The following is a 12,683-nucleotide window of genomic DNA, read 5'->3' as shown; positions in this document are numbered from 1 at the left end:
CAAGGATTTTTATGTTTAGAAGGGTGTAATTATTTTTGGTATTAAAAGAAAGATGCCTTCTTGGCTCTTGTTCGTGTTTCACTGTGGTATCACTCATTTAAGTAGATGAACAGAGACTGTAGCACCTAAATACAGTGGGTTTAAATGCAGACCCGACGCTAAAAGAATAAGCACGTTTAAAAGAACTTATTAAAAACGCAAACCTCTAACACTGCTTAACTTTCTGAAATACGTACAGGTACACACATGGATACTAAATAGGAACTCAGATCTGAGTTTAAACAGATCATAAGTACATTGTGCTGCAGGACTATTCGAAAGAGTACACAAAGGGCTACCGCGGCCCTAGTACACAAAGGGCTCCATAAGAAACATGCTTGGTTTTAGTCAGTAAGAGTCTGACATTCCCTCACGCTGCACCCACATTGGGAATGGTCATTTGATGATTCCCACCAAAAAATGCCCTCCCCGAATTGAATCCCAAATGCACTCTTGTATAACATACAACACTTTATATTGACACGTGCCGTTGCTTAGTTATATGTATGTAGGTAACATTTTTTGCAATATTCGTTCACATCGGCATACAGCAATTTCTATACTGGTTCCACTAGAATGTCGTGTCTGCCTGAAGCGTTTTTAAAGCGTACTATGCCAGCTCACTTCAAACAAGCATGTGCCAGGTAAAACGATTTTGAAATTGGAAATTACTGAGAAATAAAGATAGCTTGTCTCTAGTATTCTATGTTGTGCAGATAATTTCAAGAAGATAATGTTATATTTATGAATATTGTGGATATAAAAATAAACATGATCAAAATCACAGTAATAATGATTGTGTCATCAAACGGTAAGTACAGTTGTTGGTAGGTCTTTGATTAACCACTTTAAGAAAAAAATATGCGCTGTCAAATAATTTGTAGCTCTTGTAGATAGAAACTTGATAAAAAACAATCAGTCAAAAAGAAGAATCAAGACTCAGTTACAAATTGTTACAAAATGCAAAACTTTGCGAACCTATCAATATTGAAGAATTCTTTTGTCACAACAAAGTTCAGTAGGCTTAATTTCTCATAGTGTCATTCGTCAGTTTACGCATGCGCGGTGCTAGCACCCTTTCTGTACAACCAGTTTATCCCAAGACTCGAGTGAAAGCGGACAAGGGTGATCGAGCCGCGTTACGTCCCACGTTACGAAAACTCCGCGTGATATCGTTCACAAAATTCAAATAATAAACAATGGTGATATAATACATTAAAGTTGAGTAAATACAATGTGTTGTAAATTCTAATTATTAGCCGTTACAACTTTGAAATTGTTTTTTGAATGAGTTTTCAGTGGTTTTTAATGTGTGACTGTTGTAAAGTGATCGTATGTACTTGAAATTAGTTTGCTCGAGTTTTGGGTTTGAAGGAGTCTGGTAAGTTGATCGTTTTTATCTGCACAGTTTTTTATTTTAAAATTATAAAAAAAAATAAGTAAAAACGGGAAACTTTTACCAAAAACTTTAAGTGTAGGTAAGCCATATACCTATGACAGGAGTTTGCAGTGTTTACAGAACATAGTGAAATAATCTAAGAATAATAATTATATTCTCTCTATATGGTCATAAAATTAATTAGCTCGAAGGTTGAGATTTAATTATGTATTTCACGATTGGATCCTCAATCAAAATATTTACCTAATTATGAATATTATCGGGTTTTTATAAAGATGATATGATTAAATTGGAAAACATATTTTTTTTGTCAAATTCTTGGAAGCTGTAAGAAATCGTTGTGGTCTATTAACTACGTAGGCCCACTGTAATTCGTCTGCGTGCCAAGTCCTACAATCCGTATATATCCTATAGTCCTATAATCCCATTCATCAGGTTCAAATAACGTTAAATACTATCGTAATTTCAACAAATAAGCTTATCATATCAATTTATTTAGGAAATTATTGTTTCCCAGAATTGTGTAAATCCGCTTCGGTATTGTTGTAGGTACCTATTAATAAATCGCTGAATCTATTTAATGAAATTATAGGCAATTATAATGCAATTTTAGATTTATTTTATGTCGATGCGATTTTATGATGAGTAACATTCTACCAAAAATTTGACGAAAAGGGCTTATGACAAGCGTATCATTATTGAAAAATAAAAAAAACAGAGGTATATTATATTTTTCACAGACTTCATTTGTTAGTCCACTGTACCGAGCTATTAATTAAAAAGTTATTCAAGTGCTATCTCTGACTTGATTGTAAATCGAGATAATTACAGCAATAGATCCCTTTGAACATTCTTTGTAGTTAATTATTAGTTAGCCAGTGATGAACGAAGATGGATGAAATCAGTGTTTCGAGAAGTTCAGTTGAGCAATTTTCAACTTTATAATTTGAATTATAAGATTGATTGTTTTGTTTGTTCGTAATTTTGAGGACCTACATAGATGTTTTAGAAAATGTTCTATGATATTTAATTTATTGCTGCAGACCTGCAGACCAAAATAAAACTATATTTTTCAGAGATGAATAAAATTATGTTTATTTATGTCAAAACGAAAATAATCGCGATCCAAATTGTTAGTTTTTTCGTAACATAGATAATATGTAATACATATTAGGTATTATGTAATCCAGGGACTTAAATATAGGATTAAATGGTTCTTTTAAAAATACCTACGGGTATACCTACATAAGACACATTGCTCCCAGTTTTAAAAAGGTCATCTATTACTGTCCTGGTCGTGTAGAAAAGAGCCTAACGTGAAAATCGATTGCCGAAAAAAAGTTGTGACTTTACGCGTACCCGCTGCCAATTATCTACTGACCGTGAACGAAGTTAAGCTTATCCCTGTTTCCGTCTAATCGAGAGGTACCGAGCAATCGATCATGTGGTGACTGATCTGTGTTCGTAGTCTTAGATTATTATCACTACTATATGTTCGGGATTTTGTTCGAAATACCTACTTTGGAAGGAACGGCGATTAGGCGATGACTTTTTTTCGGTTACTTATCGATATAATATAGCGGAGGGCTAAACCACATAAGGACTGTAAATTACATAAGGTTTACTTTGAAGATAAAAATATCAAGAAAAAATGGTAGACACGGTTGATCTTAGACATAAAGATATCGTTACTGTTTTGAAGGTTTAGTTTTTTCAAGAAAAATCTGGCCTCGTTATTTCAGTTTCAAGAATCCCATTTTCTTAGCATGACAGCCACATTTGTATACCTAAGTTAGGTACAAAAGATACGCGGGCCATAAAGCCCTAAGCCCATATTTTACGTAGAAAAACAAAGGAACCTACATGTGAGGCTCATTTACAAGAAGGTCGTAGGCACCAATGTAGGTAATTTACGGACTTCTCTCAGTTTTTTCTAACAAGGATAGATATCTTTATTTTTAAAAGCCTCCGATTAATGTGTTGTTGCTTAATTTTAAATAATTGATTCACGATTGAAAAAAAGGTAAGTACTGAAATAAATATTTAGTTTAGAAGGTTTTTGGAACTAAAAAAGTCGTGGTGGCCTAGTGGATAATGAACCAACCACTCAAGTATGAGTGTGTGGGTTCAGTTGAAGGTTAGGCAAGTACCAATGCAACTTTTCGAAGTTTTTATGTACTTTCCAAGTATAATTTGGACACCAATGACTAATTAAGGGTGAAGGAAAACTCTCCTGAAAACCTGGACTATAATGTCTGAAATCACTAACCCGCATTGAACAAGCGTGGTGATTACCGCTCAATCCTTCTTTGTGCGAGAAGAGGCTTGTGTCCAGCAGTAAGAAGATAAAAATGATGCTGATGATGAGAATTTATTGTAAGAATCGAATTGTTAAGTTACACAAATCTTGTGTTCTTCGGTCAAGTTACATTTCAAGTTGTCCAACGCATTCTATCTCAGAACCGCTATAAATTAAGGCGTCAGTCTCTCAACTAAGTGGCTAGCTATCTGACACTGCACTATTAGTTAGCCCGTTTATAACCAGATATTAATTTAGTACCAACGTAAGCACGTTAAACCGCACATTTAAAGCTCTTTGTGCTATAATAACTGAAATTTGGGCTTTTGGCTGTTGTTTGAGGTATATGCAGTAAGTATGGTATATTCATTAGTATATTTACAAGCAGGTCAGTAGATACAGTCCATTCTATGCCTATGTCATGTACCTATCTTTGGATTAAGACAACCAATTCAAGAATAGGGAGGTTGGCACAAAAATTAAGCGTGACTATCATTATGATATAATATTATGCAACGTTACTGAATAATAACGTCCCAAGGACATCTAGATTTGCGTGTATCAGATACGATTTTATTAGGCTTTTGTGGAATGTAGTGGATAAAAAGTTCCTGGCAGCCACGTCTATTCATAGAGTATTACCACGAATTAGTTCTACAAAGGACCCAGTTACCGCTGACATTTTCAGATTTTCTCCTCCACACTAATTACTTAGATGTGGTATAAAATTTTCTACTTACATTTACGGTTTTTCTTTTATACCAGTTTCAACTAAGATAACAATATCAAGCAACTGTGACAATTTAATTACAGAATGTTCAGCCAGCTTCGAAGAACGCGACCTTTTTTCAATTGAATGCCTTTTGATATTTTAGCAAAAAGATAACACGTTTTATGTGCGAATCCTTTATTCTTTTATAAAGGGGATCTCGTAAATTTGCCACCCACTTAGTAATAGTGACTGTATCCTACCAATTTGGGAGTCTTTGTTGGTGGCAAAGCTCTTTGTTGAAGCCTGTTTGCACATCAAGCAGAATTTCTAAAATTCTGACTACGATTTGAAAGCGGTTACGTAGGCACACGTTTAATGACCCTTTGTGTCCATTATAAGGATGGCTCTTAATTATTTCTAGTGCTACTACGTGGACCTGTGTTATATATTCCACTGGCACGATTGTGATTTCATTAGATGGATATATGAGGAATCTTATGAGGGATACCTTGTAGTAAAATAAAGATTTATTTTGATAAGGTGAAAAGTCGTGGTGGCCTAGTGGGTAAAGAACCAACCTCTAGAATATGTGGGTGTGGGTACGATTCCAGTTCAGGCAAAGTACCAATTCAACTTTTATAAGTTTGTATGTACTTTCTAAGTATATCTTGGACACCAATGGCTGATAAAAAGGTGAAGGAAAAGATCTTGAGGAAACCTGGACTACAGTCTGAAATCACCAACCAGCATTGGGCAAGCATGGTGATCAATGCTCAATCCTTCTCCGTGTGAGAGGAGGTCTATGCCCAGCAGTGGGACGATGAAAAGGCTGTAACATGTTAACAAGGTGAAAAATACCATGTCTGACTGAGCTATTTACGTACTTTTATTTATATAAACGTTATGATATTGTTTTGGGCACTTACCTTGTGTTTCATGTTAAAATTGTATTATTTTTTATGCCTTTCATCTGTCATACTTGTTACTTACGTAAGTTTACCTAGTTACCCTTTTATATGAATTTATTCAAGAGTATTTTAAGCATTTCTTAAGAGTAACTAAATAATGCTTCTCGTTCGTCAACTAAATGACTTGTTTCTTTCATGTTTTGACATCTAATTCTATCACATGTCTCAGTAGGCGTACTCGTTTTAGAACAAAAGTTTGAAAGAAAATAAAAGTATCTTTATTTTTGTTAGCGGCAGGTACCCACATCCTATTTTGGTATTATGATAAAACTCAACTGGTCCATTTAGTTTTATTCTAAAGTCGTACATAAAAGGGTCAGTGTTCTGTCTAAGTAGGCATAATAGGTTCACGACATGCCCAGTGGACTGTCAAACGATTTCCTGTGGACAAAATTAATGGGGGAAATTCTGAACGCGTTGCTTTGGTGTCGGCCACGCAAAAACTTTCCCTCGTTTACTTTGTTTTTGCTCGGTGTCCCACACAGACGATTATCGCGCCACTAATGTATATTCGGTTTCGCCTATAAGCAGAGCTGCGTAAAATAAATTATTGTCACCCCTTTTTTCTCGCCAAAACTTCGGCCTCTGTGGCAAGAGGGTTAATTCAGAACCGAACATTTTGAACATTTTATTAAGTCCAGTGTACGTTACAACAAAAATTAAGACTCCTTAATGAATTAGTCACCAAAAGTCAACGAACAATGAGCGCAATCCACGAACACTCATAAAAACAAATTACAACTCAAGTGCATAATAACGTTACAAATAACCTTTCTAACATGATTTCTTTTATTTCCCCCTCTTCAATCTGCGAACGACCATCTCTGCTATTACTTCCTTCCCATTGATGTTATGACAAAGAAAAATCTTCCACTTCGCACAGTGGATGTACTTGGGAATCATTTGTGGCAAAATGCCTTGGCATCTTAACAATCTTAGGAATTGTTACGAACCCCAGGGGTGCGTTGCCTAAATTTTCATGGGAAGATAAGCTGGGTTTTGTAAATGGAAAGTGTTGCGGCTCACTACAATCTGGGGACAGATAAATATAATTGGCAAACGGAACCTTATTTTTATTGTGTTATTTTTTTTTTTTCTTCATAAGTTTTTGACGAGTCTTGGGGTTTTATCATACGGTTAAATTGATAGTGCCTCAAAGTATGTTGCACTATCTAATAAATTATTTATTTTCCACATTCCACATGAATTAGAAAAGTTAGTAATCTTAAATTGGTTAAAGTGCTCCATATTGATATGTACTATGTAGTAGTTGCACGCATAAATACGGTAATGTTCGATTAATCCAATAAGCGATATTAATATTATTTACAATGATCAACAATAAATATATTCAGCGGGTTTTCAATATTGTTTGACCTGCGTTATAAAGTCAATGATATGCGGTGCTGCCTCGATCTCATCATAGTGGCAGTTAATTAAAATAACCTCATTATTGTGGATATTATATGCCATTGTTTTAATCCGATGGTTTAGTCTGGGTATTACAAATTTAATATATTTCCATACTTCATAGTCAGAAGCCAGTAAGTCTGACACCAGTCTAACGGGGTATTGGGTTGCCCGGGCGACTGGGTTGAGGAGGTCAGATAGGCAGTCGCTTCTTGTAAAGCACTGGTGCTCAGCTGAATCCGGTTAGACTGGAAGCCGACCCCAACACGATTGGGAAAAAGGCTCGGAGGATGATATATTTTCATACTTTAGTTTTATTTGTTATGAAATTCTATTTGGAATCAGATACCCGTAAACTTTTTAACTTCGCCTATGTGTATTCCATTTTTGAATATTGGTTAAAATATTAAATAATGCCGTTTCATTTTTTATCATATTTTTACCTATTATGTCGCCCTTGTAAAACACTGCTACTCAGCCGTATCCGGTTAGACTGGAAGCCGACCCCAACATAGTAGGAAAAGGCTCGGAGAATGATGACCTCTAATGAAATGTATCTAATAGAAAGGTATGCTGAAATCAATTAGGATGTTAATGTCAATCGTACCAAAATGTCGATAGCTAATTTAATTACAAATCCATAACAACTAATTGACTATTTACATCAATATACAATTAATTAATAGGTATTGTAATAGAATTAATTTGCCTTCAAAACTTAATTTATCGAATAGATATCAATAACTAAACAGAGATTCTGTAAATGACGTTTTATTAATGAACCAATTAACATCTGTCGTACAACATTTAATTGTTATTAGAATGTCATAATTTATACGTACCTCTATATTCCTTCCTTGATAAACCGATTTCAGTAATGAATGTTAGCTTTTGACAAAGTTTTTTTTGCTGCAATTTATAAGGCCGTAATCACTTGGGATCTAGACTAATGTATTTGAAAGATTTATCTCCGGTGCTTTCTCAGGCCAGTGACGCAACGAAACGTTTTAATATTGCGCTAAGCGGCCCTTCGGCTGAGTTGTTGTTGCTTTAATGCGAAGCTGTCGTCTGTCATCAATTAAAACTGAAAATTAATGTTGATCTTTGAAAAATAAGGTAATTAATTTAAGGGTGTACAATACTTGAAAAACGGTTAGGTTTGATAAATAAATACCTGCACGCTAATGATACTTTCCTCAGATTTTGATAAATGTGATCTGAAATCTCAATTGTAAAAAATAATTGTATAATATCAACTTAAAGAATGTAGGTATAACACTGGTATAGATGTTTTATTTCACGATTATAGGTCTCTACTGAAAACTGTACTCTCTAGTACGCGGTCGATTAAGTTAAACCAATTTATCTCATAATCCGGAAAAGCTAAGCTTATGAAGAAACTTAGGAAATAAAGACTAGGTATTTAAGGTAGCTAGTTGCTCTGACCAACAACTTAAAAGTATGAGGTTTTATAATAAACCACACGAGCTGGTGTTAAATTTACTAGCAGTTAAGAGTAACTTTCTCGAGGTAGTAAGTAAAGTTTTGCTCAAATTATTAACGGGCACACTCGCTGAGTTATTTATGGGACGTCTTTGTGCAAAGTTGGCTATGAATATGTTATATAATCAGACTAATATTGCGTAGGTATTTAAATACAGTTCAGAGTTTAAACAATACAAGAGCACGCTTCATATATTATGTAACATTTGCAGAGGTAGGTATTATGTTAGTATTAGTCAAACAATAATATATTTATTGGAAACTTGAATAAAGAGAATAGAAGCCCGTGTTACGTGGTAACTAAAACAATACAGTTGATAGTCAAAAGTGTTCGAAGTATTGGTTACTATATGGTTTCTTTTATATAACTGATAGTTTCGAATTGAATTAAACAATCGATGGAATTTACTGAAATGCAATTTAAGTTGAAATTGATATAGCTGATGCTAACTTTGTTTTAGGGCAGTTTGCCAATTATTAATTGAATTAATAACTATCGACAGGTTTTCCACTAGAGTCAGATAGGGGTAGTATTTTTTTATTTTCACAGTTTGATCCGTCGTCCGTTTGTCGCGCTTCGACGCCAAGTCATAGAACCAGTTTACATTTTAGGTACACAGTGAGTGTAAAGTCTGAGAAAGGACATGCTTACTTTTGATTCCGCTGCGGGCAGTAATTTCCTCAGAACGCAGAGTAGGTATATGAATGAAAGCTTCTTCGAAGCATACTTCACTAATTTTCAGATACAGGTCTGTTTTGTGAAACTTTCATGGAACCCGCAAAACGATTTCAGTCCGAACAGGGAATCAAATCCGATGATGGCACGTGCATAGCAGTTACGGTATGTGACTCTAAGCAGCAGTTAATGATAGTCTGATTACCACAAAAGCAGTTCTAGCTTAGTTTTAACCTCTTTCTGGTCTCGCCCCGTTTATGTCTGGGTTACTGAATATTTTACTTCTAAAGTTGAGTTTGAGTACCTATGTCAACAAGGACACTTTAGAAAACCGTTATGCCTACCTTAAAGATATATATGTACTATATAATCGTATTTACAATAGCAGTTCTATAGAAAACATTTTTTTTGGGTTATTAGGAAGTAAAAATTCAGCAGTCCCAACTAAATTGACCCTTGACCCAAAGTAACTCGTTATATCAAAAATACGTATTTTAGTTATATTGAAAATCAGCACAGAAAATATAAAATACTTCTTTACATCATTTTTGTTGTTAGCACTCTTTTGGGTATAAGGTTGGTTCTCAGGAAATAAATTAATGATGAGATTAGTCCCAAGAAATTCGTTTATAAATACCAAAATTATGATTTCCTGGTAATCTAAACATAGCGTACAACATTTTAGATAGCACAAGCATAAAACAAAATACATTCACTTTATGCAAGTTGTAAAACACATGTGACTCTAAAAGTAAAATATGCTGGATAACACCGACAAGATTTACGAGCTCAACGATAAAGTGTCAAAGATCATACAGACATTTGACAGATGGTGCAACCCGTCCAGACTGTTGCCGAGCGATCCTATCAAACTCGTAAAAGTGTCGTCACTTATACAATATTCCCGTAAAGACCGTTTTGGAGGCAACGCATTTATCTTGTCTTGTCAGCGAGCAGTTCTTGATCTTTGGTGCAGAATTTTGAAACGTGATTGAATGATGATTGCACATTTTGTAAATTTTACCAAAAATATTAGTTTTTTTTTCTATTTGAGGGCATTTACCTTTCCCGAATGCTATGATCAATTTTCAAAGATATTATATTTTTCCGCGAATCAGGAAAAGTGTGGTCGTTCCGTTGATTAATTATGTGTAATATTTCATTTACAAATCACTTTTTATGAATCTTCCACGTGTAGACCAGATCCGCAGTTCCGCGAGGTTCACATTAAAATGACTTTTCCTCGTGTTTTTTCCATAAACAATATATTTTTAAACGGTAAATTTAAGACTGATTGATATTTGTACCTAAAGGTCTTTTTTATGAGCAGTAATTGGTTCACGCCATTCGCTTTTTACCTTCCTTAAGCACAAGGTAAATTTACCACATACTGTAACATCAATTATATTGGGACTAATATTTATGCTGCCTGTCACTATATATTTTTATGGAATAAATAATACTAAGTAAAATATTGAAAGTCCTATTATACTCTAAGTGCACAAAGTAAGCATGCAATGAACTTTCTCAGTCGACATGATTCCAATTAAAAATAATTCCTTGAAACTCTATACTGCTGTGCACTTATTCCTTCAAGAATACTCGCAACTCATATGCTAACTAATGAATTTAACGAAGCAGACTAGGTGATAACGAGAAGGGAAATTGTAAAGGAACGTATGTCAATAAAGTTACTGCGAAGTACTGGTATCATTATCATACGCAGAGGAAAGTGGGACGCTATTTCTATTGTAATTTTTCAAAGGGTTCTTAACCTATATGCAGTATTACATAGAATTTATAAGTGTTTGTCATAGAGTTAAGTGATTAAAATCACAATATTTGTATACTAGACAATAACTATGTATATAAAAGTATTGGCCGGCCCTTTTTTCAGCTTTAAGTAATTGTAAATTATGGATTTGGTTCGCACTGAGGCTGAGAATTCTGACAAATGACGAAAATATCGCCAAAACCCATTTGTTTCAGCGCTTACCAAATTGATACTCTTGACCAAGCTTTTGCAACTTTTAGAACTACATATGTACAGAATAGGCGAGTTTTTTTTTTAACCTCAAAAAAATAGCGTTTACGTATTCAAAAGAATATTGTGCCAAAACCGATCTTGCGTGAAGGTGTATTTTGTAGTGCTAAAAAATATCTATGCCGCATATTTGTTTCAGTTTCAGATTTATCAAAGGTTGTGTAGGTACCAATATTGAAACGAGTGAGGCTGACGTACAATCCAATTTAGTTTCCACGAAATTCACCTACTATGTTCAAGATGAATATCTGTATGATGAAATTGTATGATAGGTACCTGGTACGTACCTACTGCGTTTCAATTGTATTGGCAAACTTGATTGCTTTTGTACGCCTTCATGTTTCGTCATCATACTAATTTTAAGATTTTTTTCTGAATGATATTTTGTCGTTGTTTTTTGGTATAAACAGTACCATACCCTGTGACAGTGTTGTTAAAAGAAATTTATAACAAATATTACGAGCATCACAATTAGCATACACATAGGTACTTACATAGCTTTTTCGCATATTACGCATATAAAATTATTTCCATCAGTATAAACTGTAACGTTACCCTTTTGACGCTCGTTGACAAATCCATTAAGCCGTACGTATAGGATAAATAAATCCATATTAATATCCATACATTACTAAAAAGGCCGCAGGAAGCCCCGTCAGGATGGATAGCTCCCCGGGGATTCAAAATGAAATATATTCGTGTTTCATCACGTACCGAAAGGGCCAATAATTTTGTTAAAAGTTTTAACCGCAGGCGTGGGGCGGCACTAGTACTCAAACATTACGTAGGAGTCCATACATCAAACTATTAGGGTCAATTCCCACTGAAAGAGCAGCGGCCGGCAGCGGCCGTAAGAGCACGGAAAATGTAAGAGCGCGGCGCGGTGCGGCGCCGCGCGGCCCGCCGCGCTCGCGCTCAATCCCTTGCAATTACGGCCGCTGCCGGCCGCTGCCGGCCGCTGTTCTTTCAGTGGGAATTGACCCTTATAGGTGCCTTTGGCTCCTAGCTTATATATGGCTTTTCCAATTTACGGCTATTTTGGGAAAATGAATAATGTAAGCTGAAACCTATTTCCAGACTTCGAATAGGCTGTGGCTTTTTGAAAAACACACGTCATGAATTCCGTCATTGTCTTTTTATCTAATTTTAGCTTATCCAAACAGAATCTTTTTTGTTTCAATAAAAGGAAATATAACATTATAATAAGTAATCGATGATACATTTACTCATGTTGCTTCTGTACTATTAATTATTTCAGATAATTGATTCTGTTCTGTCCCAACCGAGTGAAATACAACTATACGCCAATTAATATTGCATGATCGTCTTCCAATAATGTAATAATGCACAAGAGCATTGTGCATGACGTGAGGCGGAACACAGTGACCATTGAACGTGTCCTGGTCAATAATGAACCTGCACGAGCCTTCCACATGATCTAATCTATTGTTTACGGCAAAATTGCCTTAGTTCTACGCTTGACTACACACTTTGTGACATACGAATTGATTGCTGTCATTTTATATTTTAGGCTACACTAACTCCACAGTGAAACAAAAGACTACCAACAGACCAATGCTCGTACGAAATGTTCGAGCAATTTCTTTCTTAATCAACCTAGATCAGAATAAAA

At 35.0% G+C, this 12,683-nt stretch overlaps 1 protein-coding gene across 2 annotated transcripts in view; it reads left to right on the top strand.

The window, feature by feature from the left end:
* The first annotated feature begins 1,119 nt into the window (after nucleotides 1-1,119).
* Nucleotides 1,120-12,683, top strand: part of LOC110377502 (alkaline phosphatase) — an 89,520-nt gene continuing 77,956 nt past the window's right edge. The window contains exon 1 of one of the 2 annotated variants that reach the window (XM_021336428.3): nucleotides 1,120-1,420. The gene's annotated coding sequence lies outside the window, so the exon portion shown is untranslated. The remainder of the gene's footprint in view (nucleotides 1,421-12,683) is intronic. The other variant, XM_021336427.3, reaches the window with a different exon arrangement.

The sequence above is a fragment of the Helicoverpa armigera genome, chromosome 7 (genome assembly GCF_030705265.1).
Source record: "Helicoverpa armigera isolate CAAS_96S chromosome 7, ASM3070526v1, whole genome shotgun sequence".
Taxonomy (NCBI): Eukaryota; Metazoa; Arthropoda; class Insecta; order Lepidoptera; family Noctuidae; genus Helicoverpa; species Helicoverpa armigera.
This window is presented reverse-complemented; position numbering and strand designations above follow the sequence as displayed.